The sequence below is a fragment of the Oxyura jamaicensis genome, chromosome 1, assembly GCF_011077185.1.
Source record: "Oxyura jamaicensis isolate SHBP4307 breed ruddy duck chromosome 1, BPBGC_Ojam_1.0, whole genome shotgun sequence".
Classification (NCBI taxonomy): domain Eukaryota; kingdom Metazoa; phylum Chordata; class Aves; order Anseriformes; family Anatidae; genus Oxyura; species Oxyura jamaicensis.
Genome location: NC_048893.1, coordinates 89018566 through 89023908, shown reverse-complemented (window position 1 = coordinate 89023908; position 5343 = coordinate 89018566). Strand labels below are relative to the sequence as shown.

General features: G+C 44.2%; 1 non-coding gene across 1 annotated transcript; it reads right to left on the bottom strand.

Moving 5' to 3' along the window:
• Positions 1 to 4946: 4946 nt before the first annotated feature.
• TRNAI-AAU lies at positions 4947 to 5020 on the bottom strand. The gene has a single exon. It is a non-coding gene; the product is annotated as a tRNA-Ile (tRNA).
• Positions 5021 to 5343: the final 323 nt, after the last annotated feature.

Genomic DNA, 5343 nt, shown 5'->3' with positions numbered 1-5343 from the left:
CCTATAGCTGAAGGCCATTTTGGTAAGCAGCGTTTCAAGGGTGTGATGTTAGGTGCTCATTTCTTTAAAAACTTACCAACCTTGGCAGTTGTCCCATATCTTGAATGCATGAATTGCAACTCTCAGCTCAGAGAGCTGCTTTCAGGCAGAGCTGCTTTCCATGAAGCCTGCGTCGATGGTTTTGACACGCTGAAGATCATATGGTAGATGTGCTGTCCTGCTTTGCCTGCCTGCTCTGCACTTTCATGGTTGCTCTAACGGACTGTGTACAAGGAAAATGTGAACTGCTGGGAAGCACTAGCGAGCTCATGTCAGGACCAAAGGATTTTATTTCCAACTTTGTCTTCCCCTACCTGGTTTAGGTTTTGGCCTAGAACAAGCCTGGATTTCTCCCACTGAAAGCATTAGGAAGTAATGTCACATGGTGCATGAATCTGACTATCCCCATGTGACTTTTTAACCACTTTGTAGAAAAGCAGAAAGCCTGCTTCCAAAAGGAGTGATGGGTATTAGCCAGCTGTGACTCAGGTAAGCCTTAGAGAAGTTTAATAACTACACCATCTATGCAAGAACATGAAGAGGTATGATCAGTCTCAGTCCTACCAAATATTGAAGACTTGCCATTTGTTGTCCCTCCCTGGAACAGCTCAACACTTTTTTCCACACTGAAGTCAGAGGACATCAAACTCCACACTACCCCCAATGTCCTCCACTATTCTTTACATTCTAGTTTATGAGAAAGATTACTTAACATGTCTTTAAGGCTGCATTCTTCATCTCCAGAAATAAGGTAATTCAGTCAGACTCGGTCAATATTCCCTCAAAACTCAAAAAACAGTTCAAAGGTTATGTTACCTCTAGCTTATTTTCCCTGTGAAATAAGGACTAGATAAAGATTAAACTGAATGGTTTTTAATCTCACCACAATGTGATATACACAATACACATGGAATCTGTGTGTAGTTATAGCTTCTCCTACATGTCTAGTAACCAAAGCCATATTCTTTGTTAAATGAGCAAATATACACCCACAGACATTTTCCCCCTCATCTTCCACTTGGCTGTACATGGTGCGTGTTTAAATGAGAATTCAGTAACCTCTTCATAGCCCTGCCACTCTATGAACATGGCTTGTGAATTCTTCCATTACAAAGGACTGTTTGTCTATTTAAGTTAAAACCCAAGAAAGCATGAAGAACCAGACTTTAACATGAATCAACTCTTTGCTCTTGAGATGCTGTATAAAAAGATTAAACAACTTTGCAAACAAAGTATCTAGCAATTTCTCCCACTGTTTTGAACTAATGCCTGCCTGCCAAAAGGTTTTTAAGACATTACTCAGATTTTCTCATCCTTGAGCAAATACTTGTTCTAAGAACATACAAGTTTGAACCAAGTATTTCTTCAGGTTTGACACTATTGTCACCCCTTTGACACAAACTGCAAAAAAAATCAGAGGCATCCTTATTTCAGTTGCAAAGAAAAAAACAAACACCAGCATCCCCTCCCAAGAAGTCCCCTTTGCTGAAAAAAGCACTTCTGAAATGCCAGAGGACATGAATAGGAGAGTGGTTGTTGGGCTTTTGCTTACAGCTCCAAGATCCTCTCAGCCAGCTCTTTGACTCCGCAGCATTGGGCTGCCAGGGCTCATTCAGCCCACATTCTTGCTTCCTGCTCCTTCCTGAATCTGCTTCATGTCCTCATTTCCCATCTGCATCCACTCAAGGCAGTATTCATGAAAACCTTTGTTTGGGGATGACAACAAGATTGCAGTTTTTGATGGAGACACAATTTTTCTAGCTTATATTTGTCCATGGAAGGTAAACATTACACTCAGTTTTAAGCAAAAGGTTAAACTTCACCAACAATAACAAAATTACTTAGACTTAATTGCACACAAATTAATCTAAAGAAAAAGCCTTCTACCACATCGTGCCTTTGATTTCAGTAATGTTGTTTCTGTATTGTGTGTTTATACTACTGCTGATACCAGATGAATCCTTGCCACTCAGATTTTCTCCATAATTAATACCCTTAATGGAAGATTAAACGAACAAAGCACCTTGATGGAAATACGTTTAGATTTTTAAATAATGTGTACCATATACGTAAATGTTAACCTCTGATGTGGCCAGAAAATAAAGTGCTTCAAAACACTGCTGAGCAAATTAGTACACATCTACTGAATTTAGTGTAGCATGAACCCACTTTCTGGCTAGCTTTAACTTTTTGAATACAAGAGCCCTTGCAGCAGGATTTCATGCAGCAAAGAAAACAGTCACTTCAGGGAAGAGTATGAACCAAGTTGGCTTATTTAGTTCATGCAACTCTAAAAATGCAACAGCTATCTGAAACTCTAACAAAGGTAGAAGTTTAGCTAGATTGATTAGAAACTTCCTCTTCATCTGTCAATGTTCAGTGTTGTCACCAGCAATAAGAAAAGTTCATCTTGTCCCACATTGTTCTCTGTGCACAGAGGAGGTGTGCTCTCACCTCTTTTAAAAACACAGCAAACGATATGTGCTCCAGCCTTGACATTCTGCAACCTGATTGCAGGTTAATCGAAATACTGAGCAGTAACCCCAGAATATGCCCCAGCATCTGCCACTCCATTTCAAAATGGAAATTCCTCTGCTGTCCTCATGAGAGCATTATTCCGCTATATTGGTTTGTTTGTTTAATCTGTTATTTTATTCTCCAACTAGTTTTGAGGTTGAAGAATGGGTTCTGGAATTAGTCCCCTAGGGACAATGGATGACCCTCACAATCTGACAACCATCTGCTGAAATTAAATTTCAGAAAAAAATGCCCATGATGTCCTGACTGCCAAAAAAACATACTGAATATAAGCGATTCAAACCAAACTGAAATATTGACCAAGGAGCCATTGCATCACCTTGCTTTATAGCAAGGACTTTGCTACACAACAACATAACTGCAATAAAATTCTGATTTCTAATGTGGGAAACATAAAACAAAGCAATATTATTCCCAGATTTTCATTCTGAAATGAAACACCATGCCGTTTCTGCTATTTCATTTAAAATGGATGTCATTAGAATCAGTCAAGTCCTGACCACTGTAACTGCACCCAAGGGAACTGCAGAGGATCAGTGAGGGAAGTAGCAAGACAGAAGGTCGAACCAGCACCACATTACTCTCCCTTGACATCTGATGGAGTCATGACAGCAGTTTGGATGCTAGATGGCATGAATATTCATCTGTATGATTTTAAAATTACATTATGACATTCGAATGATACTTCTCATGTGCCCTTATTGTACCTTGGTGACACTGTAGTGAAGAGGCAATGTCAAAACACTGACTTTCAAATGAGTGTCACCTGCTTTTCTTTTATTACTACCACTTTTTTTTTTTTTTGGAAAAAAAACAATAAGCAGCAGCAGACGTGGATAGTGAAGTATATTAGCAAATTTATTAAGGAAATTAAAAGAATGCTACTAAGCCCCAACATTTTCCTAAAGAAACTGTGGCCTTGAAGTATACGTCTCCAATAACAAACACCTCAGTTTCTACAGCTCCAGTAGCAAATCCCCCCATTTCTATAAAGAACATACATCAAAGTTTCCTTCGTCTGGAGGAATTACATTCCAGTTCTTCCAAAGAAAGAACAAGAGTACTATCTGTCCTGAAGTTGTAAGAGAAGAGAAAAGACCCTCACAGGCCAGTTGAGCCAGCAGGGATGTGAGCTATTGTTGCAAACACTCAGAAAATCCCAGTTTGACCTGGATTTTTTCTTTGAACAATAAACAGTAAATAAATTAAAATTAAGACTAGACAGAATGCCAAGTGTGTAGCGAGACTGGGCACCTCCATTCTGTATGGACGTCTAGGTTTCAGTACTGCACAGGGACTGCTTCCAACAAGAGTTCAGAACTTTCTCTGAATAAATAAATAAATAAAGCAGGCTATGGACACAGATCTCACGCTAACTTGTCCTCTTTCTCCAAAGAAAGCAGCAGCATAGGAAAATACACCCTCAACTGGGCATCCCTAGTTCCAGTCTCTGACAACAGAGAAGTATTGAAGAGTATTCAAATACCATGAAGTGAATATTTGGTAGGAAATTTTACTTAGCTACAGTTATAAAGGGAAGGTGAGGACCATCTGTAATACTGCAATACTTCATGTTCAGCGCTAATTAGAAGTACCACACGAGAAAGTGCTCTGAAGCAAAAGATACTTAATGTTCCGTGAAAAAGTTTAGAAGTTTTGCTGAGTGTCCTTCCTGTCCATACGTTTCTCTTCCTCTCGCATTTTAGATTATTCCCCTCTCCTTGAGAAACCCTTTCCCCTTGTTCTCTACGCTCTGATGCCCTGCTTTTACTTTCACTACCTCCCGCGTTTCCTTCCCCAGGCCCACCCCTGCACCCCCGGATAGGCCAGGCCAGGCCGAGCTCCTCCAGCCGCAAGCCCATGCCATGCTGACCCTATTGTGTTTACTGTCACCCCCTCTCCTCTGCAGCCCACCCCTCTGGCAGTTCTCTAGTCCCCAGCCTCTTCGGAGCCATGGCAAAAGGGACCCACAGGCATTGCCTCAGCAGAGCGGGGAGAACTAGAGCAGGCTGCCCAGAGCCATGGCAGTCAGGTTTGGAGCATCTCCAACTACGGCAGCTCCCTGATCTCTGGGCAGCTTGTTCCAGTGACAAACCCCCAGTGCAAAAAGATGTCCTATTAACTTTTAGGAGCTGCTTTCTACAAGTGGATTTGCACCTAGGTTAACACCCAGGAAGACTGACTGGCTCGCACTCCCTTCCCTCCCTCCAGCAGCAAGTAGGGGCTCTGGGGCAGCCTCTCCCCGGTGAGGGGCTCCAGCCGCCGGCCGTTCCTGCTCGCCCAGCATGACCGCGTCTCCTCGCGGGGGAGAGAAGAGGCCCGGGGCAGAGCTCTGCCCCGTGCTCCCAGCTCCGGGGCCAAAACGGAGATGGCCCGTACGGGGATCGAACCCGCGACCTTGGCGTTATTAGCACCACGCTCTAACCAACTGAGCTAACCGGCCACGATGCGGAAAGTCTCGGCCGGAAGTGCCTTGTCACCGCTAATTGCGGCGCGTCCCGCCCGCCCTGCCACGAGCCTGGGCGCTCACCCGAGCCCAGCGCCCACGCAGCAGCCCCCGTGGGGCGAGCACCGCTCGTTCCAGGCTGTGAACCCCACGGGGCCGCCCACACTTCCCCCACAGACGCCCGCCCAGCGCTACACCTGGGCCCGGGACAATCACGCAGGCTGTCCCCAGGGCGAGGGCAGCAGGCCACCACCCAAGGCCCTGACGGTTCCATCCTCCTCAGAGGCTTTCCAGGCACCTGGATTAAGCCCGGAGCAGCC